At 45.2% G+C, this 19,176-nt stretch overlaps 1 long non-coding RNA gene across 1 annotated transcript; it reads left to right on the top strand.

The window, feature by feature from the left end:
• Nucleotides 1–3,064: 3,064 nt before the first annotated feature.
• LOC120997293 lies at nucleotides 3,065–10,725 on the top strand. Its single transcript, XR_005778142.1, has 4 exons — nucleotides 3,065–3,189; nucleotides 9,976–10,125; nucleotides 10,421–10,498; nucleotides 10,584–10,725. It is a non-coding gene; the product is annotated as an uncharacterized LOC120997293 (long non-coding RNA).
• The last annotated feature ends 8,451 nt before the right edge of the window (nucleotides 10,726–19,176 follow it).

Consider the following 19,176-nt stretch of genomic DNA (forward strand, 5'->3'; position numbering starts at 1 on the left):
TTGGTGGTACATCCCATGTTTGCTGGGCGGCAGGTGCCAACGTTCCTCCAGAGGCGGAGGAAGAGGCCGAGGCGGCAGCAGAAGAGGTAGCAGGGGGAGCCTGAGTGACTTCCTTGTTTTTAAGGTGTTTACTCAACTGCAGTTCATGCTTTGCATGCAGGTGCCTGGTCATGCAGGTTGTGCTAAGGTTCAGAACGTTAATGCCTCGCTTCAGGCTCTGATGGCACAGCGTGCAAACCACTCGGGTCTTGTCGTCAGCACATTGTTTGAAGAAGTGCCATGCCAGGGAACTCCTTGAAGCTGCCTTTGGGGTGCTCGGTCCCAGATGGCAGCGGTCAGTAGCAGGCGGAGTCTCTTGGCGGCGGGTGTTCTGCTTTTGCCCACTGCTCCCTCTTTGTCTTTTGCTACGCTGTTGGCTCGGTCTCACCACTGCCTCTTCCTCCGAACTGTGAAAGTCAGTGGCACGACCTTCATTCCATGTGGGGTCTAGGACCTCATCGTCCCCTGCATCGTCTTCCACCCAGTCTTGATCCCTGACCTCCTGTTCAGTCTGCACACTGCAGAAAGACGCAGCAGTTGGCACCTGTGTTTCGTCATCATCAGAGACATGCTGAGGTGGTATTCCCATGTCCTCATCATCAGGAAACATAAGTGGTTGTGCGTTAGTGCATTCTATCTCTTCCACCCCTGGGGAAGGGCTAGGTGGATGCCCCTGGGAAACCCTGGCAGCAGAGTCTTCAAACAGCATAAGAGACTGCTGCATAACTTGAGGCTCAGACAGTTTCCCTGATATGCATGGGGGTGATGTGACAGACTGATGGGCTTGGTTTTCATGCGCCATCTGTGCGCTTTCTGCAGAAGACTGGGTGGGAGATATAGTGAACGTGCTGGATCCACTGTCGGCCACCCAATTGACTAATGCCTGTACCTGCTCAGGCCTTACCATCCTTAGAACGGCATTGGGCCCCACCAAATATCGCTGTAAATTCTGCTGGCTACTGGGTCCCGAGGTAGTTGGTTCACTAGGACGCAGTGGCGTACCGCCCATAGAGGCAGACCACGCCACTGCTATGGGGCCCGCGGCACTGGGGGGCCCGTAGCGCAGAGAAGGCCCCGCCCACACTACTTGGCCCCGCCCACGCATTACCTGCAGGCTGGCTATGGGCCGGCTATGCTATGCTATGTCTGCGGCTGCTTTTCTCCCCAGCAGCAGCAACGTCATCAAACTTATCTTATCTAATCTTCCGCAATCGCACAGACCTCCCCGGGCCCCCCCCCTTGACCTGAGACTGATCCTCTGTCTGACCTCAGTGTCTCAGAGTAGACATCACGTGACCTGACCTCCTCCTGACCCAGACCGTCTGCCGGGCCCGGAATCATTCAAACCAGCCTGCACGAGCCGCTGGCCAATCAGCACAGGCAACTCTCTGTTGAGGCAGCTGCTGATTGGCCAGTGGCGCAAGTGGGCGGGCGGGAGAATCGGCTCGAACTTCGCTGTCGGCCGTCACCAGAGTCAGTGCCTGCCCTGAGCTGAGGACGGAGAGACTGGAGTCGGAGACGAGCTGACTGAGCCACAGGGAGGATTCGAGGTCGAGGAAGAAGGAATCAAGGAAGGAAGATTCTGAAGTAAGTGACTGTCAGTGTCAGACTGAGTGAGCAGTGTGCATGCACCGGTCCGGCTGTGTCCCTGGCTGGTAGCGCCTGGGCCTGGCCTGAAGTAAGTCACAGTCTGGGGCCTGGCCTGGGGCTGGGCCCCTCTATGTTTTGGGCCCGGGGTCTCCTCTGGCTCTGCTCCGCCTCCTTCCCTTAAGTTTCATCCTATGTCCAGGCACTGGGCCGGGTGGGCCCCCTCTCCTATGTATGGTGGGGCCGTGGGGGTCTTTTTTGGCTCTCCTTCCTTGCATCCTCTGTCCAGGGACTCCAGGCACTGACTGGGCCCCCCTATGTTTGGGGGGGTCTCCTCTGGCGCCGCCGCACCCCTCCTTCCCTTGCATCCTCTGTCCAGGCACTGGGCCCCTCTATTATATGGGGCCCGGGGTCTCCTCTGGCTCTGCTCTGCCTCCTTCCCTTAGGATGAAACTTATGTCCAGGCACTGGGCCCCTCTATTATATGGGGCCCGGGGTCTCCTCTGGCTCTGCTCTGCCTCCTTCCCTTAAGTTTCATCCTATGTCCAGGCACTGGGCCGGGTGGGCCCCCTATATGTATGGTGGGGCCGTGGGGGTCTTTTTTGGCTCTACTCCTCCTTCCCTTGCATCCTCTGTCCAGGGACTCCAGGCACTGGGCCCCTCTATGTTTGGGGGTCTCCTCTGGCGCCGCACCCCTCCTTCCCTTGCATCCTCTGTCCAGGCACTGGGCCCCTCTATGTTTGGGGGTCTCCTATGGCTCCGCTCCCTCCTATCATCCTCAGACTTGATGTAAAGTGTCATCCTTTCACTTCTTGAGATTGTTTTCTGTGTTTGGAGCCTCCTCTTTAACTTGCAGATAAACCCGGCGCAGACTCTGGTATCCGGCGTCTACAGTCACTGGGGGCTGCATTGTTTTACTGCCGTCGCCGAGCATAAAGTGACCTAATTTTGACGTTCCAGGAGCCGCTGTCCCGGCATGCAACAGGGACGCTACGCTAAATATTGTATGGAGGTGTCAGTGCTGCAGCCAAAATCCTGCAAATTCTGCATCTACAGATCCTCAGCAGTTCACTTCACTGGGGCGGTATTTTACTTGAACATATGAGCCCCATGTAGTGATCTCTCCTGCCCATCTACAGTTGTATAACTAGGCTGTCACTCGTCTCTCAGACTCAGTCAAGTGAAGTACCGTTCTTCGTTCGTCCTGCCGTGTCACTGCCGGCTGCATTCCCTGCAGCAGTGACACGGCATGCTAGATTCCCATTACAGACGAAAATAGTGCTTGTCTCCTTGATTTTTTTTCACTGACCCCATGTCAGTAAAAAGTAAAACTATTGTTTTGTTTTGTGAATAGTCTAGACATGTTAAAAGTGGAAAATGGAAATGTGGCCACATAGTAAATATCTTACTGATTTGACTGTGTGTTTTGATCCTTCCTCAGAATTGCATTTTGAATATACCCTTGAGCTGCACAGCACAGAGGAAGAAGTTTGTCAGAAAAGCAAGCAGAGGAGAAGAGGACGCTAGTAGTGACCTCAGCACAGAAAGAAGAAGCTTGAACACGTAAGTACTGCTGACTAGGCAGTGCACCCACATGATCTGTCCTACTACAACTTGTTGGATAAGAGGTAGAGGGAAGACCATGACCTCCAGAACGGTGAATAATTGAATTCTCAATTAAGTCGTTCTGGATCATCTTTTCCCATAATTCACTATGACTTGTGTGGTTCCTCTGTTATTTCTATTAGACAGTTGTCGGTTCAATACCAACTGTATGTTACTGACCCCAGGGAGGGTCCTTACACAGCATACCACTGTCAGCACTGATTGGTGAATGTCAACCTGTAAAGGGAAACACCACTAGCTGATAACAACCAGTTGGCATTAAATTTACTAACTTGTAATAGGAATAATAGAGGCACAGCAAAACATAGAGTAAAAGAAGTTCCAGAGTTATTTAATGGAAAACACATTTATTATAACAGACAAGTAAGGCTACTTTCACACTTGCGGCAGAGAGATCCGGCAAGCAGTTCCGTAGCCGGAACTGCCTGCCGGATCAGGCAAAATGTATGCTAACTGATGGCATTAGTAAGACTGATCAGGATCCTGATCAGTCTTAAAAATGCCTGATCAGTCGAAAAAATGCATTGAAATGCCGGATCCGTCTTTCCGGTGTCATCCGGCAAAAACGGATCAGGCATTTATTTTTTCACCTTTTTTTCAGTCTGCGCATGCGCAGACCGGAAGGACGGATCCGGCATTCCGGTATTCTGAATGCCGGATCCGGCACTAATACATTCCTATGGGAAAAAATGCCTGATCCGGCATTCAGGCATGTCTTCAGTTTTTTTTAGCCGGAGATAAAACCATAGCATGCTACGGTTTTCTCTTTTGCCTGATCAGTCAAAACGACTGAACTGAAGACATCCTGATGCAAACTGAACGGATTACTCTCCATTCAGAATGCATGGGGATATGCCTGATCAGTTCTTTTCCGGTATTGAGCCCCTGTGACGGAACTCTATGCCGGAAAAGAGCAACGCAAGTGTGAAAGTAGCCTTAGGAGTGATGACTGGCTAATTGCCTCCTTTGCTGGCTGGATTCATTTTTCCATGACAGTAGACACTGCTCTTATCCAGGGGTTATGACCACCCTGCAATACAGCCACGGTGGACATACTTGCACACTATAGGAAAAAAATGGTGAGCAATGTCTGCTGCCTCAGTTCTGGGAAGCTGGTGCTTTTTCCTGTATTGTGCAAGCACGGCCACCGCTGCTGGAATGCAGGGTGGTCATAACCATGGAAGCAATATGAACAATCACAATATATTGGTAAGTGTCATGTATTAACTTTACATGATAAATGCCATTTGCTAAAGTGAGACAATCACAACCCATTTAAAATTACTTTTCTGAGAAGCCTAGTAATGATTTTGTGTCCGAACATTATACGTCTTGTATATGGCATTTATTTATCATCCCTTTGGCAGTCTCTATGTCAGATTATGTGATGTACCTGATCTTCTATTTTCATAACCACACACATAGAAGGTAGGAGAAATAGACTTCCTAAGGCTACTTTCACACTTTCGGCAGTGTGATCCGGCGGGCAGTTCCGTCGTCGGAACTGCCCGCCGATCTGCCGCTGACTGAAAGCATTTGTGAGACGGATCCGGATGCGTGTCCGTCTCACAAATGCATTGCAAGGACGGATCCGTCTCTCCGCTAGTCATGCGGACAGACGGATCCGTCTTGTACATTTTTTCACATTTCTACCGGTCTGCGCATGCGCAGGTCGGAAGGACGGATCCGGCATTCAGGCATGTCTTCAGTTTTTTTCGCCAAAGAGAAAACCGTAGCATGCTGTGGTTTTCTCTTTTGTCTGATCAGTCAAAAAGACTGAACTGAAGACATCCTGATGCAAACTGAACGGATTACTCTCCATTCAGAATGCATGGGGAGAAAACTGATCAGTTCTTTTCTGGTATAAAGCCCCTGTGATGGAACTCTATGCCGGAAATCAAAAACGCAAGTGTGAAAGTACCCTAAGGCCTCTTTCACACTTGCGTTGTCCGGATCCGGTGTATACTCCACTTGCCGGAATTACACTCCGGATCCGGAAAAACGCAAGTGTACTGAAAGCATTTGAAGACGGAACCGTCTTCAAAATGCTTTCAGTGTTACTATGGCACCCAGGACGCTATTAAAGTCCTGGTTGCCATAGTAGGAGCGGGGGAGCAGTATACTTACAGTCCGCGCGGCTCCCGGGGCGCTCCAGAATGACGTCAGAGCGCCCCATGCGCATGGATGACGTGTCCATGCGATCACGTGATCCATGCGCTTGGGGCGCCCTGACGTCACTCTGGAGCGCCCGGGGAGCCGCACGGATGGTAAGTATGCTGCTCCCCCGCTCCCCGCTACACTTTACCATGGCTGCCGGGACTTTAGCGTCCTGGAAGCAATGGTAACCATTCAGAAAAAGCTAAATGTCGGCTCCGGCAATGCGCCGAAACGACGTTTAGCTTAAGGCCGGATCCGGATCAATGCCTTTCAATGGGCATTAATTCCGGATCCGGCCTTGCGGCAAGTGTTCAGGATTTTTGGCCGGAGCAAAAAGCGCAGCATGCTGCGGTATTTTCTCCGGCCAACAGACGTTCCGTTCCGGAACTGAAGACATCCTGATGCATCCTGAACGGATTTCTCTCCATTCAGAATGCATTAGCATAATCCTGATCAGGATTCTTCCGGCATAGAGCCCCGACGACGGAACTCTATGCCGGAAGACAATAACGCAAGTGTGAAAGAGCCCTAAGGCTACTTTCATATGTGTGGCACAGCCACCTGCAGGCTCAGGCTATTCTGGCAGATAATGCCGGGAATCGGCCATTCAAAAACCATTGCATGTAGCATGGAAGTTGAACCATTTTAATTAAAATAACTTGGCAGCAAGATATAACACTATTTCTTGCTGTAGCGTGTATGTGTCTTGCTCTGCCTATGATTGTTCACTCTCTAGTTCACTCATCATGCCCCCTCACCTCTCCATAGACTTCTATGTTACCTGTAATATGACAACTCAATTTCCCCCCCAGATGCCTTTGCAGAATAAAAACCTAATTAGGACTTGAGGGATGGAAGAAAGGAGCGTAAAATTGGAAATAGGGTCATTTTCTCATGATTATACTGAGTATATATCACACAGTGTCCTTTATTTGCCTGTTCTATCACATTTACAAAAGTTATGAGATAGTTAGTAAACATCAAAGGTTATTTATACTGTTTCTGCAGAGTGTCCTGATGTCAAGTTACCAACATCTCAGTGGCGCTCAGAAGCGCAAAAAAAAGATAGAGGAAAGCCAAAAAACTGGAAAACTTCCAAAAATTACTAGTTTCTTTAATGTTCCTAGCTGTGGTGAAAGTTCTTCTGTTACTGAACCCACCCAGAATGTAGAAGGCATGCCAGAAAGTCTTACCCCCTCAGCTGCCATAGTGCAGGAGTCTGTACAGGTCGGCGACCCCAGTACTGTAGCTGACTTGCACGGTATCCCTGAATTAAGTACAGAACCAAGTGAAAGTGAGCCAAGTTGCTCTGATGATGTTGAATTATCTAGCAGTGATTTAGCCACTGGTGCTGATGCCACTGGTATAAATATAGATTTGGCTTCTGAAAAATATGTCACAGACAGAGCAAACTTCCCAGTAACTATTACAGATGCCAGTGTGAAGAGATTTGTTATTGCCAATGGTCCTTGTAGACCTCCAGGACCTCATAAAGATGAGCAAAAAAGGTGCTTTTCTGAGACCTACTATGAAAGGGTAACTAAGACTGGCCACACATTTCCAATTACTTGGCTATGTTACTCTCCAAAATTAAATGCTGTATACTGTGAGCCATGTTGGCTGTTTGGAGATCGAAAGAAATTGGGGTTAAACCCAGCTTGGGCCAAAGGCATACAAAATTGGAAAGGCTTATCGACCAAAATACAGATTCATGAAAGTTCACAGACTCATATTGACGCTTGTGTGATTTATGATCAGTGGCAACGGGAGGGAACAATTGACCAGGAAACTGAAAGCCAAATTAGAAAAGAAAAAAACTTCTGGAGGCAAGTTTTAAAACGCATTGTTAATGTCACCATGACAATGGCAATGGCAAATATGGCGTTTCGTGGTCACAGAGAAAAAGTTGGAAAAGTCAACAGTGGTAATTTCCTTGCAATCATAGAGTTGCTAGCGGAGTATGATCCCCTCCTAAAACAATTGCTACAATTACCAGAGCGCACTGCAAAATATATAAGCCCCCGAATTCAAAACGAATTAATAGATATTTTATCCAAAACGGTTCAACATCAGATTTTGTCGGATGTGAAGCAATCGCATTTTTATTCCTTGATTATTGACACAACTCAAGACATTGCAAAGATAGACCAGATGAGTCAGGTGGTGAGATATGTATCTATAGAGAGAGATAAAAACATGAGAGCCACAGAAGTTTGTATTCACGAGAGTTTTCTTGGCTTTCAGGCAGTGCATGACCAGAGTGCTGCTGGTATAGAAAAGGAAATCTTGGAATGTATTGATAGGCACGGTCTGTCATTAGATAAGTGTCGTGGTCAGGGATATGATGGAGCGGCCACAATGAGTGGGGTCTACTCTGGTGTGCAGACTCGCATTTTACAAAGAGAAAAAAATGCTCTCTATGTTCATTGTGCAGCCCATAATTTGAATTTAGTCCTGCAGAATGCCGTTTCTGACAGCACAGAAATGTCCTGCTTTAATGATATGGTACAAACATTGTAACAATTCTTTGGGGAAAGTATAAGGCGTTGGGAAATTCTTTCTTCGTTCCAAAGCCAGTCTTCTATAACTTTAAAGAAATTATGCCCAACACGATGGTCATCTCGGTATGAAGCATTGCTTGCCCTTCGTTTTCGCTTTCCAGACGTTTTGAAATCCCTGTCAAAACTTATTCTTACTTCCTCCAAAAAAAGTGAGAGAGATGAGGCAATGAGACTTAAAAAGAAAATGGAGTCATTCAACTTTGTTTTCCTAATTGTCCTTCAAACAAAAGTTTTTCAGAGTGTTAGTGCTCTGTCTATCATGCTCCAGGCTAAAAGCATGGATTTATCGAAAGCAACTAATTTGATAAAGAATGTAGCTGATGAACTTTCAAGCTATAGAAACAATTTTGAAATGGCCAAAGAAAGTGCTGTCTCACTAGCAAGCACTTGGAACATTTCTCCACATTTTGACAACAAACGCACTCCCAAGGTGAAAAGTCATTTTGATGAGATTTGTGTTGATCACAGATTGCAAAATCCGGAAGAGAGGTTCAAAGTCACAGTTTTTTACAACTGCTTAGACATAATCATAAACCAACTAAATAACAGATTTACAAGAATGAATCAGGTTGTGGAACGTTTTCATATCATTCAGCCAGCAGCTCTGGCTGCCGTATCTGATGACACTTTGTTTGAAGCCGCGTCAAATCTGCAGAAAAAATATGAAAAAGATCTGTCGCCAGAATTTCCAGGGCAGCTCCTTAGCTTTAGGTCTGCACTTAAACCTGAAATTGCAAAGTCATCTTCTGTGAAAGACCTTGCAGATTTGCTTTTTGTGGAGAACAATGCACTTTCATCCCATCTGCCAGATGTGTGCATAGCTTTCCTGTTGTTCCTGACTCTACCAGTTACTGTGGCTTCTGCTGAAAGGTCCTTCTCAAAACTGAAGTTGATAAAGAATTATTTGAGAAGTACAATGTCTGAGCAAAGACTTTCTGGCCTTGCTATCCTAAGCATTGAAAATGCCAGGGCAAAACAGCTAGACATAGACCATATAATCAACACTTTTGCAGAAAGCAAAGCACGTAGACAACCGTTCTAAAATTAAAGGTACACCGTAAGTATGCCGGTTGGAAAAGTTTTTCTTACAGAAATGGGTGACTAAGTGGTTCTACTAAGTATTTTCCAGGATTTGAATCAGTTATAGATCAAACCTGGCAGAGTGGTTCAATTATGTTATGCATTCCAAATTGGGTTTTTTCATTATTTAAGATGCATAACAACCCAGATTACCTGTAAATGTTAACTGTTTTCATCACTTCACCCATTTCTGTTTATGAAAGTTTATTAGTTTTCGTTATATCAGTTGTGTGATGTTTGCATGAAGTTGTTCTATATCTTTTTACTTTTAGGGGTTCTTTATGTCTGCGCTGGAGGCCTCGTTTGGGGCCCTCCAGAAAGACACATAGTAAGTTAGACACAGCTGGAAACAAAAATCCTGCATGCAGGACTTTTTTCTCCAGTAAAATACAGGATATTGACTGGAAACGGTAGTCAGTGGAATCTGTTCAGCTTTGTTTGGGTCAGTTATGTGCCCTATCCAGCTTTTCCGTTATTTTCGATGTTCTGCTCCTTGCAGCCCTTAAACGTTATATTTTTCCAGTTATGTATACAGCTGATGTATGCCCTATTTCATATAACTATATGCCCTTGCTTGTAAGCATGTGAAATAACAATTTAAAAATAAATAATTCACATAAATCTAGCTCTTAAATTAATGATTCTGTAGATACCACTAATTACATTGATTAGTACAATTTTTTCGATTGGTATATTACACAGAAAAATTCCAGGCCTGTTAATTAAAAAGGAGTTCTTGGTTTTCAGGCCTGACTAAAATGTATTCACAAATTTTATCAATGTAAGATCTAACAGAATACATTGGCAATAATACCTATCAATAATAAGGACTTTCATTATAGGGTATAAAGCAGCCGTACATATAACATTGGAACAGAAATACCAACCTGAGAAAAGAACCTAATATATCTTAATTATGTTACAGGTTGGCACATCGTTTTACTGTTTGAAAGTTTGAAAGCTTGAAAGTTATCAAAGTTTGTTGAATTTGGAAAATCTGAAGCTGTATAGTTGATTCAAGTTCTGGATGAAAAATGTCACCTGGTTTATAGATGGAAATTCACCGGTAAATACTGTAAGTATTCTGAGTGTAAGGGTGCATTCATACAAACCGTATGTATTTTGCAGTCTATTTGGCATCCACATTTTGATGTGGACGGGACCCATTGACAAGTTCTATCCTTTGTGGAATGGACATATAGATGTGGACAGCACACATATAGCATTCATCCTGTGTAAAATTAGTGCGTTAAGTGTTTTGGCTAATATAACAGGCGTTAAATGCAATATTACTATTGACAACAGATGTATTGAATAAGTTGTAACAGCTTAACTTAACATGTGATATGCATTATGTTTTACTCTTTCAGGTTTATTTTTCTGATCCCCGCCATGCTACCATACTTCTTTTGACTTGGACTTTCAGAGGCAGACACGTCATCTTCAAAGTAAGTTAATATTTTTTTATTTATTTTTTGGGTAAATATTTTAAATGTAGCTTATCTATAATATTTCATTTGTTTTATTTCACAGAACAAATCCTTATTGGAAAATACATGTACATTTTATACGTTACTGCAACAAAGTTGGTTAATAATAAAATAAAAATGTTTATCCCTAACAGTTTCTGTAGGTCATGTATAAATTTATTTAATGGGGGTGTGGCATGGGAGGAGCCAGGTCAGGAAGTGGGAGGGGCCATGGTGGGTAGTGGGCGGGGTTAAGGGGCCCAATTCAGATTTTTTCTATGGGGCCCAGTGATTTCTATGTACGCCTCTGCTAGGACGTGTGGCTGTGGCAGAACGGCCACGTCCTCTCCCAGCACCAGAGGGTCCACTAACACCACCACGACCATGTCCGCGTCCGCGTCCCTTACTAGATGTTTTCCTCATTGTTACCGTTCACCACAATAAGAAAAATATTATTTGGCCCAATGTATTGAATTCAAATTCAGGCTTTTTTTTACAGACACCTAACACTATCTGGCTATCTATTTAGGTACCGTATTACACTAATACAGGCACAGCAGTAATGACAGATTTAGCTGAATATAAATTTGAGGCCTATTATTTAGGCGCTGGGTGACAGGTATACGTTTACGGACAGAATTAGACTTGGATATGCACAGTAGCGTGTGTGTGAAGTTATTGAGAATGACCCTATCAGCACCTTGAATCTAATATACCCTTTTAGGGATAGATTTAAAGTAGGCCTGATACAGCAGAAACCACTAATTTAGAAAATTGCTAGGTTGGGAATTGTATTTCAACCCAGAAAAAAACTGTGCTTTGACGGACACAAAATAACTTGAGCAGGTACAGCAATAGCCACAGATTTTGCTGAATATAAATTTGAGGCCTATTATTTAGGCGCTGGGTGACAGGTATACGTTTACGGACAGAATTAGACTTGGATATGCACAGTAGCGTGTGTGTGAAGTTATTGAGAATGACCCTATCAGCACCTTGAATCTAATATACCCTTTTAGGGATAGATTTAAATAACCACACTATTGATGGTTAAATGGACTTGGTGGCAGCTTGCCCCTGATGTAGGATATAGCCAAAAAATAACCACACTATTGATGGTTAAATGGACTTTGTGGCAGCTTGCCCCTGATGTAGGATATAGCCAAAAAATAACCACACTATTGATGGTTAAATGGACTTGGTGGCAGCTTGCCCTTGATGTAGGATATAGCCAAAAAATAACCACACTATTGATGGTTAAATGGACTTGGTGGCAGCTTGTGCTGGCGCACCACAAGCCACAAAATGGCCGCCGATCACCCCAGAAAAAAGTGACTGAAAAACGCTCTGGGCAGCCTAAAAACAGTGAGCAATTGAATAGCAGCAGTTCAATGATCCACAGCTGTAGATCGATCACTGTCTTAAGTGTTTTGGAGGAGTTAATCACTGCCTAATCTCGCCCTAACGTCACAGCTGCAACCTCTCCCTACACTAAGCACAGCAGATTGACGTACAGCGCTACGTGACCCAAGCTTATATAGAGGCTGGGTCACATGCTGCACTGGCCAATCACAGCCATGCCAATAGTAGGCATGGCTGTGATGGCCTCTTGGGGCAAGTAGTATGACGCTTGTTAATTGGCTGCTTTGCAGCCTTTCAAAAAGTGCCAAGAAAGCGCCGAACACCGAACCCGAACTTTTACGAAAATGTTCGGGTCCGTGTCACGGACACCCCAAAATTCGGTACGAACCCGAACTATACAGTTCGGGTTCGCTCATCCCTAAGTGCAACTCTCTCCCAGAAAGAAGTGCATGTATTTAGGCAAGGATAGAAGTTATGGCACTATTTGTACACTTTCATGCTAAAGTCTCTCTATGGCTGGCAACAGTACCTTGGTAGCAATGGCTGTATTGTCCTTTGCAGGAAACAGGGGTTTGATGGCACATCTGGCCAGGGTGTGCACAGCTGTGAAGAGTATCTCATTATTAACTATTGGCTGTGCCATCCATACATAGCTATGCTGGGTCCAATATATGGCAAAACAATACTTAGCATAACATTAAATAACATTAGATTAAAGAACAAACCATTTGAAGATACTTCCTGCTCTGTGGTTCTGCAAGGACAAAGTGCTAATCCATTATTTGTAGTCTGTACCTCATTACATTCAAAATGTCCTCTCTCATGTTGAGATCTATCTTGTGATGTCATCATTAGGATCCTAGTAAATGACTCACTTACTTGTGGCATCATAATAGGCGCCATGGCTAATTTACATAAGATGTCATAATCGGCGCTGGGTATAAATTGAGGTGACGCACTGACCTCAGCCTTTCTCTCCAGGGATGGCTCTTACCATTAGGGGCCTCAGACGAGCAGCAGAGGACAAATCAGTTAAGTTTGGCTGCTTTTCTCCTCGTGTTTCGGAATTGTTTTGCTGATCTTTCTTTTTCTTTCTTTTATATACAATGTGAGAGCTGTGTGTGACCCTCTGAGGCCCGCGAAAATCTGCCTCAGGTGTGACACTGAACCTCCTCCTCCTATGGAAGAATCTCAGGAGAAAGTGAAGAAGGAGCCTCCATCTCTTTTAAAGGGCCAGAAACACAGAAATCCAAGACCATTTTATAATAAATAGTTTATTTTATTTTTTCTTGAAAAAAAATTGTGCTATTTCTCCTGCGCCCCTGTTTTCTATAGGTATCCTAGGGGTGTATTGAATGGGTACTTTCCTATTGGTTGCTAGGGATGTTGCTAAGCTCTGACAAAGAAATTGCAGCCTTCTCATTGACCCACAAGCAAGAAGAGAGGTAACTGAAGAAAAAAAAAATCTAGAATATTCGCGATTACGAATATATAGCACTATATTTTACATCTTCGCGAATTCTCGATGTGCTGATATTCGCGATAAAAATTTGCGATCAACACTAGTGTACAGTGTAATGGCCAGTGTATGGTGTAGGAGTCATAAAAATAGGCCAGCTCTTTACTGTACAGCAAAATGGTAATTGTAGTACATCTAACTATAGCAAAACACAGTTCCAACTGTACACAGTGCAATTATCTCTCAGCATTTAGGTAAGGATAGGAGTTATGGCCCTCTTTGTACACTATCTTGCTAAAGTCTCTCTCAGTGGAATCTATGGCTGGCAACATTACCTTGGCAGTAATGGCTGTAATATCCATAGCAGGAAACAGGCCATCTCCCTAAAAGGTCGAGAGGCACAGATATCTAAGACCATTTTATAAGAAAGTTTTCTGTGTGTCTCTTTAAAAAATAAAAATAAATGATGTGGTTTTTTTTTCTTAAAGGGGTTATCCAAGACTAATAAATGTCCCCCATATGCCTGGGCCCCTCACACTGAATATACTTACCTGGCTCCCAGCGCTGCTCCTGGTCCCCACAACGCCGCTGTTGCTTCTCCCTGTGTGGTCTGGTGTCTGGGGGGAGCTGCCAATGGCAGGTGTGATGGGGATGAGCCTCCCTAGCATCGCGGGTGATGTTAGGGAGGCTCGTCTCCATTTGCCATTGGCAGTATACTTTTTTTTATTTATTTCACTTTAACACAATAATAGCATTTTTGAAACCAAAAAAATGATGTTTTAGTGTCTCCATGTTCTGAGAGCTATATTTTTTTAATTTTTTGAGAGATTTTCTTATGTAGGGGCTCATTTTTTTGTGGGGTGAGGTGACGGTTTTATTGGTACCATTTTGTGGGACATACACCTTTTTGATCACTTGGTGTTGTACTTTTTGTGATGTAAGGTGACAAAAATGGCTTTTTTTTCCAAACGTTTTATGGTGTTTATCGGACTGGGTCGATCATGTGATATATTTATAGAGCCGACCGTCACGGACGCGGCAATACCAAATATGTCTATTTTATTTAATTTTTTCTATTTTTAACTTTTTTTTTTAATTCCTTACTTGGGGAATTTTTTTTTTACATGTGAAACTTATATTTATTTATTTTTTACACTTTTTGGCCCCCATAAGGCCATACAAGACCTCTGGGGAACATTTACTTTACTTTTTTTTTTTTTTTTACTATTGATTTCTCCTGTAACTGTAACTGGGCTACTATGTCAGCCCAAGTTACAGGAGAAATGCACCCCTTCCAGAGAGCCTGTACAGCACAATACAGTGCTGTACAACCTCAGAGAAGGGCTGATCGAGGTCTCTGAAAGACCTCACACAGCTCCTGCACTCTCCGGTCCCGGACATGACCGCCGGCCGGAACAGAAAGCGCATAGTGCTTCCTGCTCTGTATGCACAGCGCTCGGTGAGCGCTGTGTATACAGCAATCTAGAAGGCACCTGGGCACTGTCCCTGCCTTCTCTAAGGGTTGCCCTGCTGTCACTGACAGTGGGCAACCTGATCAGCAGATGCACGATTAGCGTGCAGCTGCAGTTTCTGAATGGACGTTCAGTAACGTCCATTCAGAAATATAGAACCACCTCCCGGACGTTTTTAGTCCATGGGCGGACGGGAGGTGGTTAAACAACATGGGTCCCAGAACAGATGCCTGAGGTACCCCACTGGTAACAAGACCATGGTCTGAATATATTCCATTGACTACAACCCTCTGTTGTCTGTCCTTAGCCACTGCATAATCCATTTAACAATATTGAAGTCCTGCCAAGACTGCAATTTATTGATAAGCTTTCTATGTGGGACAGTATCAAAAGCCTTACTAAAGTCTAGATAAGCGATGTCTACTGCACCTCCGCCATCTATTATTTTAGTCACCCAATCAAAAAAAATTAATAAGATTAGTTTGACATGATCTCCCTGAAGTAAACTCATGCTGTTTTTCATCTTTCAATCCATGGGATTTTAGATGTTCTACAATCCTCTCCTTAAGTATGGTTTCCATTAATTTCCCTACTATTGATGTCAGGCTTACTGGCCTATACTGGCCTATAGTGCCCGATTCCTCCCTACTACCTTTCTTGTGAATGGGCACAACATTTACTAATTTCCAATCTTTTGGGACGACTCCTGTCACCAGTGATTGGTTAAATAAACATGTTGCTAGTTCACCGCTAAGCTCTTTTAATAGCTTTGGGTGTATCCCATCAGGCCCCTGTGACTTATTTGAATTAATTTTAGACAGCTGACTTAGAACCTCTTCTTCTGTAAAGATTAATTAGTCTATCTTTCTAATTGAGGTCCTTTTCCTTCATTTTCCTTTGTAAAAACTGAACAGAAATATTCATTGAGGCAGTCAACTAGTGCTTATCTTCTTCCATATACCTTCCTGGCTACTCAGCCAATAAAGATGCGCGGAGGTACTGGCACTCACTGTAATGCCATAGCCATGTTGGATACTGGCATTGCAGTGATTGGCTGGCCGAAATGCGTCATCGGGTGCTATATAGCACCCGATGACACGTGTTCGGCTCAGTCTTAGTCAGGGAGAGCTGTGCTGAAGAAGAGACAGATAGTGTAGGGAATGAAATATTAATATTTTAGTGAAAAAACTTTTTAGAGACCCAAAAGTCCTTTTAAGGACTATTGTATCTGGCATCAATATAATTATTAGCGCAACCTGCGCTAAATTGCGTGGAATTGTTAGAGAGACCCAAAAGTCCTTTTAAGGACTATAATTGTATCTGGCTGCAATATATATTATTAGTGCAACCTGCGCTAAATTGAGTGCAATTGTTAGTGCAGCTTCACTCAGTGTAAATTTTTATAAGCCGCTGCCAGCGACATTACTTACGCTATACCTTCTGTATAACGTTTGCACATCCTAAATATCAGTGACATTCATTCAGTGTAAATTTTTATAAGCCGCTGGTGACAGCGACATTACTTGCGCTATACCTCCTGTATAACGTTTGCGCATCCTAAAATTATCTGTGACATTCTGTATACTTTTTTCATAGACGCTGCGGACAGCAACATTATCTGTGCTACATCTCTTGTTTAACGTGTGCACATCCTAAAAATATCTGTGATATTCTGTGTACTTTATTTGCGCATACACTTACAAAACCTGCGCTACTGTACGTGTGACATACTTGCAAGCATATATAACATTTAATATGCGCAAGGCGAAAAGTAAGGGATGGGGAAGTGGCCGCGCTGCTGATGGTGCATGCTGAGGCCGTGGCGAAACTGGTGAAACTGTGCCTGCTGCAAGAGCATAAAAAACCCACTCATCGACGATACCTAGCTTCATGTCCCAGTTTGCAGGGTGGCGCAGGACACCACTCTCGAAGTCAGACCAGTGCGACCAGGTGGTCGGTTGGATTGCAGCAGATATTGCTTCCAGTCAGTTAAGCACCACCCTGTCTTCCACAAAGTCCAGTCTTAGTAGCCAAGAGTCTCGTCAACAGAATCCTCACCCTAATACCCCTTCCTCCCACCATGGAGAGTCTTGGCAAACAAGTGATTCCACACTCGGATATTCCGAGGAGTTCTTTCCATTCCTTGATTTTGGCCTCTCGACAAGCCCGCTTGAAGAGGGACATGAGGAGATATTGTGCCCTGATTCCCAAATTCTTGAGCATCCACAGTCACAAGAAGATGATGGGGGGGAGCTGCAATTAGTGTTTCACGAGGTTGATGATGATGATGAGACACAGTTGCCAATAAGTCAACTGCAATTAGTGTCTCAAGAGGTTCATGATGAAGATGAGACACAGTTTTCAATAACTGAGGTTGTTGTTAGGTCAACAAGTCAGGAGGATAACCAGAGTGAGGAAGTGGAAGAGGAGGTGCTGGACGATGAAGTCACTGACCCAACCTGGGAAGGTGGCAAGCCCGAGCGAGGACAGCAGTACAGAGGGGGATGGATCCGCAGCACCGCAACAGGCTGGAAGAGGCAGTGGGGTGGCAAAAGGGAGAATGCGGGCCACACCAAACAGGCCCACAACTGTTCTCCAGAGCACCCCTTGTGGCAATCTCCCTTGCCAAAGGGTAGGTGTTCCGCAATCTGGTGCTTTTGTGAGGAAAGTGTGGACGATAAAAGAATTGTCATTTGCAACTTGTGCCATACCAAAATGAGCAGGGGCGTGAACACTAGCAACCTCACCACTACCAGCATGATCCACTAAATGGCATCAAAGCACCCTAATAGATGGGCCTCCCGCTTGGGTCCACAATCAGTGTCTGCGGGTCACACCACTACCTCCTCTTCCCCTGTGTTACGTGCTGGCCAATCCCCTGTCCAAGACACAGGTCCAGATGCCTCCCGCCATGCACCTAGACCTTCGTAAGCACCATCAGCTAGCACATCCATTTCTGTGGTCCAGCGCAGCATACAGATGTCTATACCCCAGGCCTTTGAATGAAAGCGGAAATACCCAGCCACCTACCCACTGCCCATAGCACTAAATGCACACCTTTCCAAATTGCTGGCCCTGGAAATGTTGCCATTTAGGCTTGTGGACACTGAGGCTTTCCGCAGCCTGATGACAGTGGCTGTCCCGTGCTACTCTATCCCCAGCCGCCAATATATTTAACGGTGTGCAGTCCCAGCCTTACACCAGCATGTGTCCATAACATCACCCGTGCCCTGACCAATGCAGTTCTTGGGAAGGTCCACTTAACGACTGACACATTGACAAGTGCTTTTGGCCAGGGACGCTACATTTCCCTTACGGCACACTGGGTGAACGTTGTGGAGGCCGGGAGCGAGTCGTACCCTGTGATGGCACAGGTGCTACCGACGCCAAGGATTGCGGGCCTTACTTCCATCAGGGTTTCCGCCACCACCTACATTAGTGGCTGCAACCCCCCCCTCTCCTCCTCCTCCTCCACTTCCACCTCTGAATGATCATCTTGCAGCACCAGTCAGAAATCAGTCGGTATCTGGAAGCAGTGTAGCTCTGCAGTGAGGAAGCGGCAACAGGCCATGCTTAAACTGATCTGCTTAGGTGACAAACAGCACACCGCTGCAGAGCTATGGCAGGGGATAAGGGACCAGACTGAGCTGTGGCTCTCGTCACTCAACCTAGAACCAGGCATGGTTGTGTCTGATAATGGCCGTAACTTAGTGGTGGCTTTGGAGCTCGGCAAGCTCACACACATACCATGCCTAGGCCACGTGTTCAACCTAGTGGTTCAACTGTTTCTTAAAACCTACCCCAATTTGCTTGAGCTACTGGTGAAGGTGCGCTGCGTGTGTGCCTATTTCCGCAAGTCATCGACAGCTTCCGCCGGTCTGGCAACGCTGCAGCAGCACTGCAACTGCCAGCTCATCGACTGTTGTGCGACGTGAGCACGCACTGGAACTCGACGTTCCATATGTTGGCCAGGCTTTGTGGGAATACTAGCTGCAACATGGTAGTCGCCTTTCCAGTCAGCTTCCGCTCTTCACAAGCGACGAGTGGGCATTGATGTCTGACCTCTGTGAAGTTTTACACAACTTTGAGGAATCAACATAAATGGTGAGCGGCAATAACGCTATTATCCACTTCTGTGTCTACTCAAACGCTCGCTGCTCGCAACTAAGGTGGACGCTTTGCATGTGGAATAGGTGGAAATGGGGGAAGACAGTACACAGGGTGATAGCCAGACCACCCTCAGTTCGTCTTCTCAGTGCAAATTGGATGATGAGGAGGAGGAGCAGTAGACGGTTGCCTCCGCTACAGAGGGTAGTACCCATGAAAATTTTATTCCATCTGTTCAGCGTGGATGGGTAGAAGAA

The sequence above is a fragment of the Bufo bufo genome, chromosome 4 (assembly GCF_905171765.1).
Source record: "Bufo bufo chromosome 4, aBufBuf1.1, whole genome shotgun sequence".
Classification (NCBI taxonomy): domain Eukaryota; kingdom Metazoa; phylum Chordata; class Amphibia; order Anura; family Bufonidae; genus Bufo; species Bufo bufo.